The sequence below is a fragment of the Hyla sarda genome, chromosome 13 (assembly GCF_029499605.1).
Source record: "Hyla sarda isolate aHylSar1 chromosome 13, aHylSar1.hap1, whole genome shotgun sequence".
NCBI classification, from domain to species: domain Eukaryota; kingdom Metazoa; phylum Chordata; class Amphibia; order Anura; family Hylidae; genus Hyla; species Hyla sarda.
The window spans coordinates 7304446-7327291 of NC_079201.1; the positions used below are offsets into that span (position 1 = coordinate 7304446).

The following is a 22846-nucleotide window of genomic DNA, read 5'->3' on the forward strand; positions in this document are numbered from 1 at the left end:
AAAATAAATAAAAAATAAAACAAAGTCTGAACAGTTCTTAGGTATATGTATTTCCAGGAACGGTTGGCAACAAACAATACAACTCTCAGCTCTCCTAGATTCCAGATTAAAAGTTCAGTCCCGTCTATTTATAATAAATTAGCTGTGGGCTCAGAGCTCGGAGGAAGCTTGTAAGAACGGTAATATATGTATAATGGATATAATAATGGATATACTGGTTGTCATCCTACTTTTCCAAAAGCAGATAGAACAAATAAATGAGTAAATAATTTTAAAGGGGTTACCCTGGCATCACAGCTCTGTAATGGGAACTGTGATGCTAGGAGTACGAAGTGTATTTGCCAAGTGCGCTGATTTGCTGCAACGGCACTGTGACCTCCATTTCTAAACTAAGACTGGATAAACGAAGTGATCATCGTGGGATCGCAGAGGTTACTATATTTGTTAGTTATTTAAATACATTTCTGACATTTTCATAATTTTTCTAAACAACCCCATTTTTGTTTAAACCACTTTTGAAATGCACCTGAAAAATAAGCCATTTCAAGCTGAAGACATGTCTTGCAACAATTTAATTCAGTGCATACCTGCTGTCAGCCTTTAGAAATCACATCGTAAATGTATTTCTGCGCCTAATTTAGCAAAGTGGGTAAGAGTTTATTAAATCAAGGGAACTTCTACCGATCTACCGATTAAAAATCTCTCCCTATTTATTGTGTTAACGTAAAGGGCTATTTAAGTTGCTATCATAAAAGTACATGAAAGTAATCTTATATAACAAGTAGAGCAGTACTGTGCCATATTTAAGGTACATAGTAAACATTAGAGATGGAGCGGAAAAACTGAGTAAAAGTTGTGAGAGGGAATGAGACAGATTGAAAGAGGGAATGAGACAGATTGAAGGAGGGGGGCTGATGTGAACAAATACATAATAACACTATTGAATAGGTCAGTGTTGACTGAATAATGAATGGGGAATAAAACACACAAAAACTAACTACTAGTGAGCATTACACATTGGGTGAATAAACAGAGTTTGGTTCTTGGCTCAAATACATCGGCTCTGCCATACACTGTCCCCAGTGATTACTTTTTTAAGAGAATCATTAATATTTCATGATGGCGAATGAAATTGTGAGTGATTTCATGAAATAGTGTCACATATTGATGGATACATAGACAAAGATAGATTGATAGATACGAGATAAATAAGAGATATATAGATAAGAGATATATAGATATGTATGAGATATATAGATAGATATGAGATAGATAGATAGAAACAACGACAATAGTTTTAGGGCTAAAATAATTATCTAAATTAATTGAAACAAAAATAAGAAAAAAATTAGAATATGCTCTTACCTTATCCTTTAGCTTTCTAAATTACTACTATTTGGTGAATACTCCTTATCGTCTACTGTAAGCAGAACACCATGTTTCTATGACCCTCATAGATGTTTTGCCTTATTCATTACTTCCAGATTATGCACTTCTTATCCCCTACCCCAAAAAATAAATTCCTAATTATTTACTTTGCTACTCATTTCCATAGCATCACGATAACAAATCTCATTAAACAACCATTTTAATGATTTCTTTAGAAGGGTAAAACATAACCTGCTTAATGTGTATTTCTCAGTGCGTATAATAGCAATAATTAAGTCTGAGATGTAGTTATATATAATTAGTACTTTTTCTGCCCTGTACACAACAGAATAGGAGATCATAATAGAACGCTAATTTTATTTCTCTCCCCAGCAAGTAAAATGTACGTCTTGTGGAAATCCTGGTATGAGACCGTTCTGAAGCGATCTAGGCTGTTTCATTTCTGGAGTGACAGCTCTATTCAATTGTCGGCAAATAGCATTTTGTGTGTCTCTCTGTGGCTTTTTCTTGAAGATTAGCCGGCGGGGGATGAATGGTGAGCATTATTCCAACCACTTGGTATTCTGAAATGCCAAAATAATTACCAGGGACTAATTCAAGGCATTTAGTAGTTGGAGGAAAGAAAAAAAAAAAAAAAAGATTTAAAAAAAAAAAGTGTTACTTTTTCTATTACGCTTTGCCAAATGCAAAAAAATAAATAAATAAATAGCAATTTTAGAGAGAAAAATGGATCTGATTTTACACTTGTGTCATCCCACTATATATAATGCTATAATATTATTCTGGTGTTGTACAGTTTATAAAAACAAAAAAGGAATTATGGGTTTGTATCAGGACTGGCGAGAATGTACAAGGCAACAAAGTGGTCAATTTCTTACCTTTTGTGAGACCCAGATATGGAGATTTATGGAGTCTCTCCACACGAGATACCAAAGTGATGTTACTTCAAGAAGTTCCTTCCAAAATATGCAGCCACGTGTTGCATGAAACGTTGTCTCTTGTCGTTTCCACCTGCTGCGGCTCTGGGTGTGACATTCCTGAGTGCTTGTAAGGGGTATCCAAGCTTTAGGAGGGGTGTGGAGGATGAGGGGGGGCGGCCTGAAGTGGCACTTTGCCTTGGACGGACAGGGGTGTTTGGGAGATTTCATGGTTCTGTGGTTCCCAAAGAAGCTGAATCTAAGGGATAATTTCACTTCCAGACAGAGAAAGATCCTGTGTACATAGAGACAAAATACAGAAAATAATAAAAAGTAGAAACAATCTAAATGAGAAGACATGTTTATTTAATATACAGTTCTGCCTATGCCCCATCTTTAACAGAAATAGCAATGAGAGATTTTATATTTAATATTAGAAATAAAATAAATAAATAAAAACTTAAACTGCTAAATTGTTTAGTTTGCGCACTAAATACATTTTTTATATTTTATAAATCATTATTTCTATTCTGTAATTTGTTGTAGATTCTTTATTATAAATAGAAAATAAAACTGGGAATATAAAACAGTTCAAAATAAATTATAAGCTATGTGCATATTTGTATCCATGTTTTTTTTTTGTCTCCATGCTTCTAAATCAAAATAATTTTGAAAGGGGGCTGAATTAAAAATGTACTTTTTGTTTGGGTCTTCAGCCTTTTTGCAGCCCTATGAATCTCTATAACTAACAATACCTGTAAAATCCGATCTTGCAGTCATACTTTCTTCCATCTATTCCAAACATTCAGAAGATTGCCAAGAAGTTAGGGGACTGCTGGAAAAAAGTGCGACTGCAGGATCAGACTACACTGAATATTTGTTGTCTGTTACCATGGAGATGGTTTGGTCTACCTCAACACTATATAAACAAAAAGATTGTGTGGTGACCCACGGGTTTATGGCGGGACCACGGGTGTAGCAGTGCGAGTGGTGGGAACAAATGGTATTAACCCCCAGGTGCAAGATGTTGTTATCCCCTAGTGTTCGTGACGCCAGTGTGGTTTTAGGGTTCCGGAACACCACACGGCCGGATTCTCTACTATCCCAGTTGCTAGTAGTGAAATAAGAGTCCACAACCAGTTATGGTCAAACTGAGGCTTTACTGAGTATAAGACAGAAGGAATTATCTTCACAGCTAAGGCCAAATATCCCAGAGAGGTGGCCAGGACCCAGAAGGACCTCGCAGCTTGCTGGACCAATATACTTGTAATTAACTTGACTTGAGATTGGACTTGACTTTATGCAGGACTTGACTAGTTTCAGTGACAGCAGACATAGACTTGAGACTTACTGGAATGACTGTAGCTTTTGGGGTCTTCCAGATGCTGATCACTTGCACTGAGATATCTGGTGTTTGCTGTGCTCAGTAGCAGAAGAGAAGAAGAGAATCGTAATGGCCGCCCCTTTATATAGTGGGGGGCTGGACTAAAGCCCATTGGTCAAGCTGCGGGTCATAGGTTAAGCTGGTGCTCTCTGGGAGAACATGTGACAACAAATCATGTGATTTGTTGTCACAGGTCCTTGAGACCTCCCATAGGTCCTCTGTACTACAAGGATGCTGTCTAGGCATTAAAGTGATACAACATTATGGTACAACAGGGAGAAACCTTGCAGGGGAGCCCCAGATCACTGAGGGTCTCATCCTGACAGGGCCTAAGGGTAGTACAGGACCATCAATTGCAAGTTGCAAGACTTATTGCAGTTAATTTATTTAGCATTTATGATGCATTCGCACAATAAAAAATAAAAATTGATCATGAAGATGGATGCAGGATTTAACATCTTCTTTCCACTATGCTGCTCATAAAAGCTAACCACATTTGACAACTATGGTTTTAAAAGAGGCTGTCCAGAGGCCAACACGTCACAGCATAAAAAATGTTTGACTGCTGGGTGTCCCATTGCTGGGGCTTTCACCGATCACAATAACAGGGGTCCCAAGTCTCCAGTCCCCAGTTTAAAGAGAGCAGCAGTCAAGCACCCACGTTGTTAATCTGTATATGCACAAAAGAGCATGCTGGGAGTTGTTGTTATGCAAGAGCAGAAGGCACAACTACAACTCCCAGCATGTCCTTTGGTAGTTTGTGCATGCTGGGGGTTGTGTTTTTTTCTATGAAAAAGTGTGCCTAAAGCAGCTGCTTAACTACGACCCCCAGCATGCACTGACAGCCAATGCACATGCTGGGAATTGCAGTAGTGTGCCTCCAGCTGTTGCATAACTACAAGTCCCAACAGATGAAGGTACACTGGTTGTGAAAGACAGTTTGTTAGCTAACTCAGTGTTTCGCAACCAGTGTGCCTCCAGCTGTTGCAAACTACAACTCCCAGCATGCACTGAAAGACCGTACATGCTAGGAGTTGTATTTTTGCAACAGCTGGAGGCACACTGGTTGTGAAACACTGAGTTAAGTAACAAACTCAGTGTTTTGCAACCAGTGTGCCTCCAGCTGTTGTGTAACTACACTCCACAGCATGCACGGATGCACGGACAGCCAAAGGGCATGCTGGGAGTTGTAGTTTTGCAAGAGATGAAGGCTCCCCCCCCCACATGGGTGGAGGTTTACAGTGAGTTTCTCACTGCAAATTTGAGATAAAGCTAATTTTCCACTGCAGCACAAACTCACAGCGGCAAATTCGCTGTGAACCCCCGCCTGTGTGAATGTACCCTAAAAACACTACACCTACACCAAATAAAAAGTAAAACACTACATATACCCATACACAGTCCCCCCCCCCCCTCCCCAATAATAATGAAAAACGTCTCGTACAGCACTGTTTCCTAAACGGTGCCTCCAGCTATTGCAAAACAACAACTCCCAGTATTGCCGGACAGCCATTGACTGTCCAGGCATGATGGGAGTTTTGCAACAGCTGAAGGCACCCTGTTTGGGAAACACTGCTGTAGGGTAATTTTAGTATCAGAAGCAAGTGTCATTCTTGCATCCGGGTCTGTCCCTTTGCAAATCCCTAATTTAGGCCTCAAATGCACATGGCGCTCTCTCACTTCGGAGCCCTGTCGTATTTCAAGGCAACAGTTAAGGGCCACATATGGGGTATTTCTGTACTCCGGAGAAATTGACTAACAAATCTCCTTTTTACCCCTTATGAAAAGGTAAAGTTTGGGTCTAATCCAGCATGTTATTGTAAAAAATTTAATTTTTTACACTAGCATGCTGGTGTTGCCCCATACATGTAATATTCACAAGAGGTAAAAGAAAAAAAAAGACCCCCAAAATTTGTAATGCAATTTCTCCAGAGTATGGACATATCCCATATGTGGATGTAAAATGCTCTGCGAGCACACAACAAGGCTCAGGAGTTAGAGCGCCATGTACATTTGAGGTGATTTGCACAAGGGTGTCTGATCGTTAGAGCGGTTCTGACACAAAGAATTTTCGTTAAATTTGGATGTGAAAATGAATTATTTTTTTTTCACAAAAATGCTGGTGTTATCCTAAATTTTTCATTTTCACAAGGGGTAATAGGAAAAAAGCCCCACAAATTTTTTAACCCCATTTCTTCCGAGTATATAAATACCCCATGTGTGGATGTAAAGTGCTCTGCTGGTGCACTACAGGGCTAAGGAAGAGAATGAGCGCCATTGGGCTTTTTAGAGAGAGAATTTGGCTGGAATTGAAGGCCATGTGCAAAGCCCCCACATGTGACCCCATTTTGGAAGCTGCACCCCTCAAAGAATGTAACAAGGGTTTCAGTAAGCATTAACGCCACAATGATGTCTGACAGATGTTTTGGAACAGTGGTCCATGAAAATGAAAAATTACATTTTTCATTTGCACAGCCCACTGTTCCAAAAGTCTGTAAGACGACAGTGGGGTGGAAATGCTCACTACACCCATATTTTTGCTATATGAAGTGACCAATTTTTTTTTATCTTAGATTTAAATAGTTCAGACATTTGATGACATTCTCCTCCCCCTCATTTACTGCTGAGACTTGTCAGGCTGCTGGACTGTCGGACAGAGGGAGAAAATAAACGACAGAGCAGGGGAGCTTAGGAGCACTTTGGGACATAACCAAGGACAACAACATTCATAACAATGTAGGTACATGGGCTACAGGTAGGAGAATAAATAGTAAAAAAAAAAAAAAAAAGTAATGGGTAATATTGTTGTCTCAGCAATCACTATATATTACAATCCCTTTAAAGAGGACATTTTGGCTTTATGGACCTGTCTGTTTCATTTCCCAATGAAATTTAAATCTTGAAACATTTATTCTAATTCTGTGTAATGATATTCCTCTGCTATTCTAACTGGAAATGCATGATTAAATAGCTTTACACTCTTTGACACTATTCAATCCTTCAGAACTTATACATCATGGGGAAAACAAGTATTTACTTAAAAAAAAAAATGGATAAGCCATGGGTCCTCTTAGTAGCAAATGAGTAGACTAACATCTCTCTTGAGGAAAACATATACTTAACCTATTAAGAGTAAATACAAAAACTTTTGACATGTCATATGGACAAGTCAAAAAGTTTTCTTCAATCATGAGAAGTTCTGTGCCTATGAGACCAGGATTGCTCGATAGACTTAAAGGGGTACTCCGGTGAAAACCTTTTTTCTTTTAAATCAACTGATGGCAGAAAGTTAAACATATTTGTAAATTACTTCTATTAAAAAATCTTAATCCTTCCAGTACTTATTAGCTGCTGAATGCTACAGAGGAAATTCCTTTCTTTTTGGAACACTGATGACATCACGAACACAGTGCTCTCTGCTGACATCTCTGTCCATTTTAGCAACCATGCATAGCAGATGTATGCTAAGGGCAGCATGGTGGCTCAGTGGTTAGCACTGCTGCCTTGCAGTGCTGGGGACTTGGGTTAAAATCCCACTAAGGACAACAATAAATAAAGCATTATTATTATAATAACGTCAGCAGAGAGAACTGTGGTCGTGATGTCATCAGAGAGCATTCCAAAAAGAAAAGAATTTCCTCTGTAGTATTCAGCAGCTAATAAGTACAGGAAGTATTAAGATTTTTTAATAGAAGTAATTTACAAATATGTTTAACTTTCTGCCACCAGTTGATTTAAAAGAAAAAAGGTTTTCACCGGAGTACCCCTTTAAACATTCATCAAGGTCACGTGACATAGAGCCGGGAGTAAGCGTACTTCTCCTGTCTTTTATTTTATTAATTTGGGTCTGAACACTGTGGTAAAGAGTTGCTTTTATTCACTGGATAATAATGACATCATTACAGCATTAGACTCTAGTTTCCCAATGTGTATGAGCGATATCACTTAAAACTAAATAGCATGCTAGGTAAAGTAGACTGCTCAAAAAAATTAAGGGAACACTTAAACAACACAATGTAACTCCAAGTCAATGACACTTCTGTGAAATCCCACTGTCCACTCAGGAAGAACACTGATTGACAATCAATTTCACATGGAACAGACAACAGATGGAAATTATAGGCAATTAGCAAGACACCCCCCAATAAAGTAGTGGTTCTGCCGGTGGTGACCACAGACCACTTCTCAGTTCCTATGCTTCCTGGCTGATGTTTTGGTGCTTTCCCTCTAGTGGTAGCATGAGACGGAGTCTACAACCCACACAAGTGGCTCAGGTAGTGCAGCTCATCCAGGATGACACATCAATGCGAGCTGTGACAAGAAGGTTTGCTGTGTCTGTCAACGTAGTGTCCAGAGCATGGAGGCGCTACCACGAGACAGGCCAGTACATCAGGAGATTTGGAGGAGGCCATAGGAGGGCAACAACCCAGCAGCAGGACCGCTACCTCCACCTTTGTGCAAGAAGGAGCAGGAGCCAGAGCCCTGCAAAATGACCTCCAGCAGGCCACAAATGTGCATGTGTCCACTCAAACAGTCAGAAACAGACTCCATGAAGGTGGTATGAGGGCCCGACGTCCACAGGTGGGGGTTGTGCTTACAGCCCAACACCGGGCAGATGAAAGCAGGTTCACACTGAGCACATGTGACAGACGTGACAGAGTCTGAAGACGCCGTGGAGAATGTTCTGCTGCTTGCAACATCCTCCAGCACGACCCGTTTATCGGTGGGTCAGTAATGGTGTGGGGTGGCATTTCTTTTGTGGGCTTTGTGAGACTATATGCTGGTGCAGTTGGCCCTGGGTTCCTCCTATACAAGACAATGCTAGACATTATGTGGCTGGAGTGTGTCAGCAGTTCCTGCAATAGGAAGGCATTGATACTATGGACTGGCCCGCCCGTTCCTCAGACCCGAATCCAATTGAGCACATCTGGGACGTCTCGCTCCATCCACCACAGACTGTCCAGGAGTTGGCGGATACTTTAGTCCGGGTCTGGGAGGACATCCCTCAGGAGACCATCCTCCACCTCATCAGGATCATGCCCAGGTGTTGTAGGGAGGTCATACGGGCACGTGGAGGCCACACACTACTGAGCCTCAATGTGACTTGTGTTAAGGACATTACATAAAGTTGGATCAGCCTGTAGTGCGGTTTTCCATTGTGATTTTGAGTGTGACTCCATATCCAGACCTCCATGGGTTGATAATTTGATTCCCATTGATAATTTTTGTGTGATTTTGTTGTCAACACATTCAACTATGTAAAGACGAAAGTATAATGGGGTTTGGTAACGGCCGTTTAACTGCCGATTTTCAGGGTTTTTATAACGGATCTTTTAACGGATTAATTTTATAGTGTGAAAGCAGCCTTAGTGTTCAATTTGTTTGAGCAGTGTATAAACTTCCACTTTGAAAAAGCAACAGAAAAAAAGATCAAGTAAGTGTTGGTAGCAGCTGCATGTTAGAGAATGCTTAACCAATGTAAGGAGTACGGATATAACGAGATGATGGAAACATATTTTGTTGCTGTTCCTCTACATAGCACCAATGGTCTATGGGCCAACCCTGCAACCCATATATCTACAACACCACCATGTATAAAGAACATGGTCTGTAGTTCATGGTCTTGTATGAACAATAGGATTCTCTTACTCCACCATTATTGATGGACAATATTTGTAAATACAATGTACATATTCAGACTAGGCTGCAGTGCCACCTTATGGAAACTAACAGAACTGGGCATTATTAAAGCTTGCTTAATATATATGTACTGTACATGGAAAACAGGATTAATGCCACATAAACACCAAACTGACACTTGGTTTAAGTAGAAAATTTGCAAGTCTACATTTCCAGTCAATTCAATTAAAAAAGATACTTTGAATACAGCTCCACATGTGACATGTGACGTCAGGCTCCGCCTCTCACTGATTACAAACCGGCTGTCGCGTGCAAGATCACAGGGGTCCCCAGCGGCAGGACTCCCACGATCAGGCATCTTATCCCCTATCCTTTGGATAGGGGATAAGATGTCTAAGCACCAGAGAACCCCTTTAACTCTTCATTAAAGGGAGGTTAGTAAATCAAGGAATCTGCAGTGTTAACTGAAATTACAATCAGGTAAAAAAGGGATCAGGTAAAATTCAGCACCAAAGTTTCTGGAAATACTAAGAGGAATATAAAAGGATCACAAATCTTACATAGTTACATAGTTAGTATGGTTGAAAAAAGACATACATCCATTAAGTCCAACCAGGGAATAATCTTCATGTATTATTTATGCTGGAATCTGGACTGTTAAACACTGCACCAGGACAGAGGCTACTAAGAGAATTGGTCAAAGCTCAGAGTTGTGGCTGTCACGAGTTTAAAAAAAAAAAAAAATGTTAAAATTACCCTTATCCCTTTAAATAATTTTTTTTGTTGTAGTACACAAAATTTACCACAAGAGGATGTCCTACACCTACTGCAACATGGATAGTACAGGCAAAAATCAAGTGCAAGGAATCTCATAAATCAGATTTCTTGGATTTTGTACAGACAGCAGAATGAATCAGTGTTACAATTTATGCTGGGGTTACACATAGATAATGTCTATGGGGCCCTTCAACAGATCTCATGGAGAAACAAGGATTGGGCATATGGGAGCTCAACATGTCCACTGCAAAAAAAAAAAAAATATCCTAATTCCAAATCTGCCCTTCACTGGCCATTCTCCAGATTCTAGGAACTAAGGGGGAGGTTTATCAACACCTGTGTAGAGGGAAAAGTGGTGCAGTTGCCCATAGTAACAAGATTGCTGCTTTGATTTTTTTTAAATGCATCTGAAAAGTTATTTGATTGGTTGCTATGGGCAACTGCACCACTTTTTCTCTACACATATTTTGATAAATCTCCCTCATATGTTATATTTTTTACACATGTATAGGTGAGAGTAAGGAGAAATCACTTTAAAGGGGGACTCTGGTGGAAAACTTTTTTTTTTCTTTCTTATCTTAATCAACTGGCACCAGAAAGTTAAACAGATTTGTAAATTACTTCTATTAAAAAATCTTAATCCTTCCAGTATTTATTAGCTGCTGAATACTACAGAGGAAATTCTTTTCTTTTTGGAACACAGTGCTCTCTGCTGACATCACAAGCACAGTGCTCTCTGCTGACATCTCTGTCCAATTTAGGAACTGTCCAGAGCAGCATATGTTTGCTATGGGGATGTTCTCCTACTCTGGACAGTTCCTAAAATGGACAGAGATGTCAGCAGAGAGCACTGTGCTCGTGATGACAGTAGAGAGCTCTGTGTTCCAAAAAGAAAAAAAAATTCTCTGTAGTATTCAGCAGCTAATAAGTACTGGAAGGATTTAGATTTTTTTTAATAGAAGTAATTTACAAATATGTTTAACTTTCTGGCACCAGTTGATAAAAAAAAGAAAAAAAAAAGTTTTCCACTGGAGTACCCCTGGGCATACCTGTCAGATCCCACAAAAAAAAATAATGTTACTCAGTACCTAATCCTGACCATGTAAATCTAATTTGTATGCCTCAATCACATATTTATTATAAAAATCCCTCTTTTTATTAGCTTACATTGTTAGAAATCCTCTCAAGAAAGAGGGAGTGTCCCTCCCTTGAGGTGGTGGGAGGTGATTGGTGAATCTGGTTCCTGCAGCCTTGTCCATAAGTCATTACTTGTCTATGACTCATGGACAAACCTGAGGCTTCTGCAGGACTGGTTAGTGTCCCTGTAGGTATGGAGACCCCTAGTGGTGGAATTTTCAGGAGCCATTCTCTTTCTTAAATATACAAAAATATAAAATTTTAAACAACCATATTACAAAAGGTCTGTAATTTTCCTTAGTAAAAATATAAAAAGTTTCTGTATCTGACAGTGTCCATTTAAGGGTGTATTCACACATACAATCATACTCAAATCCAGACCTCAAGGATGTCACCAGATCACTAATGGAGCTGGTGTATGATGAACCTTTATATATGTAAATGAATAGGCACTTCAAATACATAGAATGATTTATTTAAATATTTTTACAAAAAATAATCAATAGTATTCATAAAATCATATCCTAACAGTGCCATTGTGAAAGAATACAGTATAACATGTATAATATTCTAAAATAAATATGAGCTACTACTCACCATCGGACTTGCTGTGTCTGATAGCTGTAGTGGAGGATGTCTGGTGTGTGAGAGGTAAACAGTACCAACCTTTGCATAGTTGGGTAAAGTAACTTATAGCTACTAAATATTTATGGCATTAACATCATAATAGAACGGGCAACAGGATCTAAAACAAGAACTTTGTGTTTATTTGATTTTTGGACAACATGCTGGAGTAACGGATGCCGGACTGTGCAACTCCTAATTAATTAAATATTCTAACAAGTAACAAGTGAATATCTAATATAGCATATAATATATTACTGGTTGTATTAGCTCATATTTATTTTAGACTATTATACATGTTATACTGTATCCTTTCACGAGGGCCCTGTGTTAGCAAATGATTTTATGAATATTGTTGATTTTTTTTGTACAATATTTTAATAAATCATCCTATGTATTTGAAGCACGGTTCCCCAATTCATTTACATATATAAACCTCCATCATGCATCTCCATTAGTGATGCCTTGCATTGTTTTTAATAAGATTCTTCTTCACTGTACATGCTGTGGAATTTTCACAGTGGAAAATCCAATTCTGCCCAAAACTGCATTTATCTGCAGCGGTTGTTGTGGTGTCAAGCCAATGCGTGGACTGTCTCCCTTTCTTACATTTTCTCATGGTCATTCCCAGCATGATGCTTCTCTCTTTTTGGGATATGCCCATAATATGTCAAAGCTGTGTCATCTGTGTATATTTGGTTTGATTCTTTTCTATCACTGACTGGATTTTTTTTTTTTTTAGCGGTCCATTCCGCAGTAGTCTTTTCAAGCACCACAGTTCGAAAGCATCTACAATTTTTCTGTCCGGCGTCTTCACTGACCAACTTTTACAGCCATTTATGGCCACCAGGAACATCACGGCTTGAACCAATCTTTCTAGTACGTTAAAAAGTTTTCCATAATAAAATATTGGTTGCGCTATTTACAGGTTAGGCCATCTATAGTTGATTGGCGGGGTACCGACACCCAGCACCCCTGATGATCAGGTGTAATGCACATCTGCAGCACCCACACTAAACAATGTATGGAGCTGGGTTAATTAGTTAGTTACCACGGCTCCCATTCACTTTAATTTGAGCTGTGTTGCTCCCATTGACCGAAAGCAGAAGCAGAACAGAAAAATGAACTGAGACCGATCTCCTCAGTGCTCTGTATGACAAGGGCTGTGAGTTATTTATGAGCCACTGGGCAATCTTAAGTAATCTATCTGGCTTCACCCTATGAGATACACACTGGGTGATTACTGTATTAGGAACACCTATTCAATAAAAGGTTTGCTCACCATTTCGGTGACCATGTCCAGCAACCATTGGGAAATAGATTCCATAAGATGGAAAACATCCTCCACTCCATTCACTCATCTAGACTCATGCCCACTTCAGAAGCTCTAGCAGTTGGTGCACAATTTTTGGAGAAGTGCAAGCAAATCTCACAGCCTGTTCCAGCATATCTCAAACATGTTCAATAGGGTTACACTCCAGTAAAATTTGGGCCAAGGCAGGGCATAAATTAATTGTTCATTGTTGTCTACTTCCAACCACTAATTATTTAAGCCAGATGACACAAAGCATGGGACTGTAGATAAGGAAGACCTCCTGAAGATATGGGTGCAGATGGTCAGCTATAGCCTTCAACAGATCCCTATGGCCTTCACCATTCAAGGATTGTGGAATGACGACTAACAATACTAGTCATGCAAAGAATGTACCCCAGACCATGACCACCACTGGCCTATTGAATCCCAATTAAGCACGTACCAGATATAGCTTCATGCTGTTTACACTGGATGCAGACCTGACCATATATGTCACTCCAGGTGACATTCTATATTTGTCCAAAATATATTGACATCTTTCCTTGGCCCATGTGACGTTTTCTGCGATTATACAGAGTTGACACAACCACCCTTGTCGGTCTTCTGCTATTAAACTCCAGTCGACACAAGGTACCCCACATTGTGGAAATTTGTCTTTCCTTCTGTTGTACTTCTGGATCAGTTGGTACACTGTATAGTTGTAACCAACCAAGATACAGGCCGACATTTATCATTGTCTTTAAACTTTTTTTTTGTGTCTAGAAAAGGCGCAAAAAAGGCGCAAGCAGGGTTTATTTGCGCATTTTTTGCGCCTTTTGGTTTACACATTTCTGCTGATTTTGAGTTGCAATACACTGGTTTGGTAATATGATATGGAAGGGTTTTATGAACTGCGTCTTTTTGTGAAAAGGCAAAAAAAAGGCGCAAAGCCACTGAAAAGTCTCTAAAACTACACCAGCCCAGCTTAGCTTTTTGGTGTATGTCAAGAGAGAAATTTCAGAACATGTGTACCTGCACAAAATTTATCAAATTCTCTGCTACCTTTTATTAAATTTGGCGCTCCTACACATTATCAGCATACAAAAAAAAGGTGTAGAAACATGCTTCACTTACACCTACAATGATAAATGCCAGCCACAGTTTTTAAATACACTTTGCCATTGCAGAAAACACTGTATACAATAATGATGCAAATAAAAGTTGTAACATAGACAGTTTAATCAATTGCGATAGTCAATATGAGGTTTATGTCATATTGTACAAAAGATTTCGACAGTGCATGGAGGGCCTTGCTGCATTTTCTTTTCTTCAGTTTTGAGAAAATTGTTAAACCAGAAAGAGGTACAAATCTTAAAGGGGTACTCTGGTGCAGGAGATCCCAGCGATCGGACCCCACACTTTCAGACACATATCCCGTATCCTTTAGATAGGGGATTAATTGTCTTGCACCACAGTACTACTTAAAGACTCAATTGGTGGATTTAGCACCATCACCATCACCATCCACCAGCAAACCCCCCCCCCCCCCCCAATGTGGTAATAGCACCCCTCATCATCCGTCATATGGAGGAGGGAGGTTGCTGGTGGATGATTGGGATGCTACTGCCAGGAGGATGGTGCTGCTGATGGATGATGGGGGTGCTACTTGACATCAGCGGCGGACGTGACGGCACAGACGTGACGCACCGCCGGCACTGATCTGAGCGAGGAAGAAGCCAGCACGTGGTCTGCAAACTAGCCAGCCAGGAACAGAAGGGAATCTGACCCCGGTAAGCTGATGCCAGAGAGAAAAAGGGGTGCTGGGGGGCTCTAGATGCTGAGGGGTGCTATTACTGGGGGGGGGGGGTTTGTTGCTGGTGGATGATGAGGGTACCACTGCCCTGGGCAGTAGCATCCCAATTATCCACCAGTAATGCCCCCCCATCCCAGTATTAGCACCACATCAACCATCAGCTGATGCTATTACCACAGGGGTGGATGATGGAGGTGCTACCGCTGGGGGGGGGATGTTGCTGGTGGATGATGAGGGTGCTACTGACAGTGGGGAGGGTGCTGGTGGATGATCGGGATGCTACTGCCAGGAAGATGGGGATGCTACTGCCCTGCCATCCCCCTAACCCTGGCAGTAGCACCCCCATCATCCATCAGCAGCTCCATCTTCCTGGCAGTAGCATCTCAATCACCCACCAGCAAACCTCCCCCCCCACAGCAGCATCATCCCCCCCCCCCCATTCCCCCCTGTGGTAATATCAACAGTTGATGGTGTGCTACCGCTGGGGGGTTGCTTGTGGATGATTGGGATGCTTCCCCCCCAGCCGCTACGCCACTGTTTGTGCGGGTGTTTCTTAGAGAGGGTTGCGTTGCTCAATCAAGGTCAAATTTCAACAATTTGAGTCTCTGTTATTTCTTAACCTTATTGTTTAGTGCAGCAGTACTCAACTGGCAGACCGAGGTCCAGAACTGGACTCCCAGCTGGCTCCCTTAGGCGATATCAGCTTTCCCACTTTCATTTGTCGCGGTGTCTTTAAGACATCAATACAACTGAATAGCCGAGTGCGGCCAGAGGCGAAGCATGAGGGTCATGGTGGTACAGTTCATTTGGAGGTACAGAGGTATTATTTGTTGAGGGGGCACAGACACCTTACTTATTGGTTTAAGGGACACATAGGTACAAATGTTTGATAATATTATATTTGAGGGCAACATCAGTGGGTGGTACAATGCATCTGCAAAATATGTACTGGCTTTAATTCTGAAAACTTGCTTAGGCCCTATTCACATCTACACTACACATTTCCATAGACTTTCATTGCTAGACAGAGGCCAACAGAATGTCCTTTGGTGCCCAGGTCCTGAGTGCTATAATTTGGTTGGTTGCTAGAAGTAACATCTCCACTGTATGGCATTAAGGAGAAAGAGAAAGAAAGCCGCTGGCTCTCCAGATGAGTGTGAGTGCCCTCACTGCACTCATCTCCCTTAGATGCCAGCACTTACACTATGACGGGTTTTTACAGTAAAGTGTTGATGAAAGAAGCTGCTGGTTCCTGTTTTAACCACATAGACCAGCAGCTGGAAGCAGGGTGTGAGCTTGTCAACCTCCCCCCAAACATTTTAACTGTGTAAGCAAAACGAGTCACTATCCATGGACAAAAACAAACAAACACCAAAATCCCCATTTCACAGGGTTGGAGCAATACACATTATAGAGGTGTCACTATTTATCTTGGGAGAAAACAATAGGATCGGAATGAATGAAATCAACCCTGATTGATCACTGCTAACAAGTCTTATGCCTATGATCAACCCTTAAGGGCTCGTTCACACGGGCAGATTTTATTGTGAACTTGCAGCGTGTTTCTCCAGCTGTTGCAAACTACAACTCCCAGTATGCAACAGCTGGGGGCTGGGAAACACTGCCTTAAAGGGGTACTCTGGTGGAAAACTTTTTTTTTTTTTTTTTAATCAACTGGCTCCAGAAAGTTAAACAGATTTGTAAATTACTTCTATTAAAAAATCTTAATCCTTCCAGTACTTATTAGCTGCTGAAAACTACAGAGGAAATTATTTCTTTTTGGAACACAGTGCTCTCTGGTGACATCTCTGTCCATTTTAGGAACTGTCTAGAGCAGCATATGTTTTCTATGGGGATTTTCTTCTATTTTGGACAGTTCTTAAAATGGACAGAGGTGTCAGCAGAGAGCACTGTGGTCATAATGTCAGCAGAGAGCTCTGTGTTCCAAAAATAAAATCATTTTCCTCTGTAGTATTAAGCAGCTAATAAGGACTGGAAGGATTAAGATTTTTTTAAATAGAAGTCATTTACAAATCTGTTTAACTTTCTGGCACCAGTTGATTAAAAAAAAAAAGTTTTCCACTGGCGTACCCCTTTAAATAGCCACTGCCACTTACAAAAACTTTTAATATGTTGAGAGACCCTAACTTGAATGAGATAGCAGAAGAGCACGCTAAGGAGACAAACTTATAATGTAAGTCTATGGGATTGTCTCGGTCAGCACACACTTCTCTCTCAGCTCATTCTATTAATAGGTCAGTGAACACAGTGAAGACTCTGACCGATCAAAACTTTTGTCTTATCTCAAGGACCTGTAAAATGTTTTTTCAAAGTGACAGGCACAGTTTAAAGAGTCAGCATGGCAGCAGCTACTATTGTGATCTTGCTTCTTCCAGTTATAAATACTGTAGATATTTACTAGGACCATATTTCGGGAGGAGTATAGAGCATTGTATCCTAACTATAGAGGAGTCTGGTTGGGAAACACTGGTATAGAGAATTGTCTATTAGCCGTCAGCTATATTTTGACCATAATAAGAAAGAAACTCTGCTAAGATATATATATATATATATATGTACACACATCTCTCTCTATATATGTTTATGAATATATTAGGGCATTGTAATCTATGCACAAGCAGCATACGTGAATGGGCACTTACACAAGGGCAGGTCTGTATACCGGCAAGCCTTTTGTAAGCACTTCATTTGTCCATCCCTTCTGGGAGTGTGTGTGTGTGGTATCCTCCACCACCCTCCCCTTTTCTCTCTGTCACAGCTTATGTCTCTGAGACACAGTTTCCTTAGACAAGATGCGTGTGACATTGGATAGATGAAAATCCGGCATCTCTAGGGACCACTACTTTGGAATTCCTGCCCCCTGTAGGTGATGAGAGTCAAGTTGTAAAGAAGGTGAAGGTAAGTGCAATTAGTCTGTCTATGTCAAAGCCTTCAGATCATTGCAGCAGGGCAAATGTCACATATGAATGTATCATTATGAGTGCAATGAGAATTTCTACTTTTAGTTACCTTTGCAAACAATATTAGGGGAATTACACTGACTTAAAAAAGCTATCGATGAATTTGCACCTTGTTTCCTGGGCTGCTGGGTAACATATCTACATGTTATCAGATCACTATTGCCACTGGATGGAGGATTTTGATAATACTATAGTATTATACTACATAATTCAAATTTTGTTTAAGCAATTCAGCAAAGCGCACTAAAGCTTGTTGAAGAGAACACAGAATGTACTCGCATGAAATACTCAATACGGCCCCACATTATTAATGGAGCCGGGGTTCTAATAAAGAAATAAACATATAACTCCAGCCTCCAAATGTTGCAAAATTATGACAGTTTGTATGTTGGGAGTTGTAATTTTGCATCATCTGCAGGTCCACAGTTTGGAGACCACTGATGTAGACATTGTAACTGTGCCAACAATGCTTTTCTATAACTGGCACTCCTTGGTATGAAAAATCTGAATGTCAACTCCTGCAGGACTTTGCATGCTGCCCTACAACCATAAAGACTGATACAGGATATCCTAAGTGCATCTTTTTCGCAACTTCAGTTTGCTTACAAAAAACACTTAATGTAAATTGATTATGTCACTACCCCTGTGTCTTATGTTGGCCTAAGATGGACAGAAAGTGAAAAGACACCACATTAATGCCAATGTGGTTTGTGCACTGATTTGAGATCGGTCATATGTGGACTGTACCTTACTGGAAGTGTCTTCATAGGTGAACAAGTCATCTGGATCCTTAATCTGGAGCTTAAAGGTGGCAAATCATGTGATGGTTACATCTGTATGGGGGGTTATACAGGACTGCAGTTTATCAATGGTTCCTGTCAGCTGCCTGATTATTAGATTTTGTAGACTTTAGAAGTTTTGGGAAGAAAAACGCAAGCCTATACGGTGAAATCTTATGCTTTCATTGGGTATTAAATGGTCGCATGTGTTCTCTGACAGGTTGTATGTTTGCAATCCTTGTATGTCTTGGTTGAGCAGAAGCAGAAAGAGCTTCATCAACCTGTGACACAGCGTAGATTGTCCAGGTCTCCTATCTCCCAAATCTCTGCCTTTGCTGCATGCTTTGATATTAGCACTAGGACCTCCATTGATCACTAAACCAGGGGGTCTTCTGTTCCTTTTCTTTTACACTACCACATTGAGAAGTGAATAAAAAATATGCAATGGTGCAGCTCAATTACTCACCCTTGGGAAAACAAAGAAAGCAGTGATCAGACCAAATTAAAGGGGTTAACCAGGAAAACATTTTTTTTTTATATATCAACAGAAAGTTAAACAGATTTGTAAATGACTTCTATTAAAAAATCTTAATCCTTTCAGTACTTATGAGCTTCTGAAGTTAAGGTTGTTCTTTTCTGTCTAAGTGCTCTCTGATGAACACTTAGACAGAAAAGAACAACCTTAACTTCAAAAGCTCATAAGTACTGAAAGGATTAAGATTTTTTAATAGAAGTCATTTACAAATCTGTTTAACTTTTTGGAGCCAGTTGATATCTAAAAAAAAATTTTTTCCTGGATAACCCCTTTAAAGTAAAATAAAAATATTTTATTTAAGGTAGAATATAGTGGGGTGGTTCGCTGGTTTTAATGTATTGTGTTTTAACTGTAATTTAAGAGCAGGAAGGCGGTCGCTAGGGCCCAGCGAGCCTCCCCACTATATTCTACCTTAAATATTATTTTACTTTAATTTGGTCTGATCACTCCTTCCTTTGTTTTCCCGACACTCACCATTCCCCATTTCTACCCCCATCCTCCGTTTCTCTTATTTCTACACCTTCCCCCCCCCTTTTCTCTTCTTTCCTACATCTTTGATCTCACCTCATATCCCACAGATATCCTACAGTAGTACACCTGAGGACTGCCCTCCCTCCATTTTTTCTACATTTAGAAATGATGTCGAGCATGCATCGTCCTAGTAGGGTTAATGGAAACAGCTGAGTACTGTGTTCCCTCAAAGATAACAAATAAAGTGGACGCCAGTAAGGTTGCAGGGTCAGCATTATAGTGTGATTTGTGGGATAAAGACAAGAGACAGGTGACACACACTGAGTGTTGCACAAATATTGCAAAGTGTAAGGATCAGAGCAGCACAAAGTATTTTAGCAGAAGAGGCTGATCTTGTGGGAATAGTGACTTTAAAGGGGTACTTCTCATCCAAAGAAAAGGGAATAAGATGTCTGGTCCAGCCGCTAAATAGGGAATAAGATGTCCATGTGCGGAGTAGGCCTTTAAAGCAATCTGTGAGCTAATATTAAGGATAGGAGCTGCAGTTAACAGGACAGCGATATTTTAGTATTGATACATTTGCAACAATTCATAAAATAAGTTTCTACAAGTGTCAAGGAGGCTAAGGCCGAACTACTTAAAGGGGTACTTAGAGAAAAAAATATTATGTTCAAATATTATGAGCACAGCATCTGACTGGAAAGACTACATGACATCCTCCAGGACATACAGCAGCTGATAAGTACTAGGAGGATACTGCCTGTAAGGAGGATAACAGAGACAAGAGGGAGCTCATAGGCACTCCTTAAACAGTGGAAATAGAAGAGTCTTTCAGCAGCACAAAGTATTTCAGGAGCCTGCCAATCATGTAGAAAGTCACGTAGAACTAATGCAATAACAAATGCACATTATATATCAAGATGTGTGCACCCAATAAAGAGTTTGTATTGTACATTTCTTATTATCATGGGTCTTAAGAAGAGTTCTCACTAAGGACTTCTCAAGGGGATTTTTGTAGCAGAAGTTTTGCTTTGTTTTATGGCACGATCAATGTAAATGGGTGTAGCCATGTGAAAAGATCATGACAGCAATAGAAATCTGTATGGGACTCGGAAGCCAGGATACAGCATTTGGTAGCAGGAGGCAGCTATGTGAGAGAACAGGAGTTTGTTTTTGTGATCTACATCCTCTTCCAGACAATTAACCCCAGATCAGTATCCAGATAGTGACCTAGACCCATTCACGGTCAAATTAGGTCATCACAAGAAAGACAGCAGGGTTAGAAAGAGAGAGAGAGAGAGTGGGGTCAGATAAATGTTACATTGGTATTTCATATGAGCAACCTGTCATCTGAATGTGGTTCTAGCTGGGATTATCGTACACCCTATGTACCCAATAAAATGCTGTGTGCTTATTATGGAGGAGGCTGCCAAACAACTGCTCATCTTTGGGGTGACCATAAGAATTAAGCTTGGCTAATGTTATGTCATGATGTGTGACACAGGAAAAGCTTGGTAAGTAAGGTTTGCTTCTTGTGTACAATAAGGTTGATATTCATGGAGGAGTCGACAATATGGAAAATCATTTAGCTTTACTGAATTAGAGGTCAAAACTAGAAACTGCAGTACAAGGATTAGATGGACAAGCCTTGTTGTTTTGTTTTCTGCCAACAATCTTCTATATTTCTATTACCTAATGTTTATCTGCTCTTAAGCCGAGTATATACCTTATTGTCAGCCAAAACCTTTCAATTTTGCTATTATCTGCCAAAAATCTCATGTGTATGGGGGCCTGCCAACAAATGGTCCAGAATGTTGGGATTTTTTTGTTCTCAAAGAGATAATCTAGCACGGGAGGGGGCTTTGAGTGGCTATTCCCCCATTCATATGTATGCCTGGGTAAGCTGAATATGCATGGGGGAAATAAACATCTTCATTCGCCAGCTGATAGCGATCTCCATCCAGCTGCAGTAGATGGCCACATTATAAGTCTATAGGGACATCCAATAAACCATGCCGGGCATAGCTGCTCCTTCTAAAAATTGGTGGGAACCCTAAGTAATTAAAACATCTGACATGTCTCTGTGACACGCCAAAAGTTTTTCATAATGACAGAGACACTTTAAAGTGTCAAAAGAGAGACATGTCAAAATGGTCGGGGTCTGGGTGCTGTGACCTCAACTGACTGCTTAGACAAGCAGGGAGAAGCACTAAACTAAATGCTTCTTTCCCTGTATTTTCTTGCTGCAGGAGACAAATTCTACAGAAGTCTATGGAGTCATCTCTTGCAGTGAGAGAAAAGATGGGAGAGAAAACGCTCACATACTTTTCCCTACTAATTTTAATGATCAGTGGGTTTGTGTATACAGCTCCTATGCAGACCAAAGAGTCTCAATGGTTGCAGTCTACTAAAAAAAACAAAAAACAGTTACTAATATACATTTAACAAATTAGCAAGGGGACCGATGGAAGACTACAAGCTCAAACTACATGCAAGATTTTTTTGGTCTGTAACCATGGAGACACAAATGTCTGCATAGAAGATGAATACACCGAACAAAAAAACTTGTGGTGGCCACCTTCACTGAAGCAGAGACCTACTTTATGTGTTCTCGGTACAGCCCTATGGCACATTGGATGATAAAGGACTGGTAGCCTGTTCTGTAAATGCTCGGTGGGAGGAAGCGTAGAGCTGTGGTTAATGTGTTGACAACAAGATAAACAGCTGCGGATTAAATTTGGGCATAATTGTAATTTAATAAGAACCTCAATGGATGTTGTTGAGAGATATCTGCACCAATTAAAGGATGTGACTATGCTGCACTTCACATCTACAGAAGGAGAACATTGGTCGTTTTATTTTCAGGGAAATCCCTGAAAAGTCCACACAAGAAGAGATCTCTTTTGGAAACAACAGAAGGTCTCCATGATATTACTATTTAGTACAGACCTCAGTCCGAGAACACTTATAATCACTTGCTGTTGTATAATTGATGAGTATTCCCCAGTGTTTCCCAACCAGTGGGTTTTACCTGTTGCAAAACTACAACCCCCAACCATTGGCTGTCCGGTCATGCTGGGAGTTGTAGTTTGGCAACAACTGAAG

The 22846-nt window shown here is 40.2% G+C and overlaps 2 protein-coding genes and 1 long non-coding RNA gene across 8 annotated transcripts in view; 2 read left to right on the forward strand and 1 right to left on the reverse strand.

The window, feature by feature from the left end:
- NTN1 (netrin 1) overlaps positions 1-22846 on the reverse strand; it is a 362388-nt gene that overhangs the window by 151761 nt on the left and 187781 nt on the right. For all 5 annotated transcript variants that reach the window (XM_056549688.1, XM_056549680.1, XM_056549683.1 and 2 more), the window contains one exon: positions 2268-2601. The gene's annotated coding sequence lies outside the window, so the exon portion shown is untranslated. The remainder of the gene's footprint in view (positions 1-2267; positions 2602-22846) is intronic.
- Positions 1583-14398, forward strand: LOC130297328 (uncharacterized). Its single transcript, XR_008849479.1, has 3 exons — positions 1583-1924; positions 6264-6426; positions 12611-14398. It is a non-coding gene; the product is annotated as an uncharacterized LOC130297328 (long non-coding RNA).
- Positions 17764-22846, forward strand: part of PIK3R5 (phosphoinositide-3-kinase regulatory subunit 5) — a 107030-nt gene continuing 101947 nt past the window's right edge. For both annotated transcript variants that reach the window (XM_056549671.1, XM_056549672.1), the window contains exon 1: positions 17764-17894. The gene's annotated coding sequence lies outside the window, so the exon portion shown is untranslated. The remainder of the gene's footprint in view (positions 17895-22846) is intronic.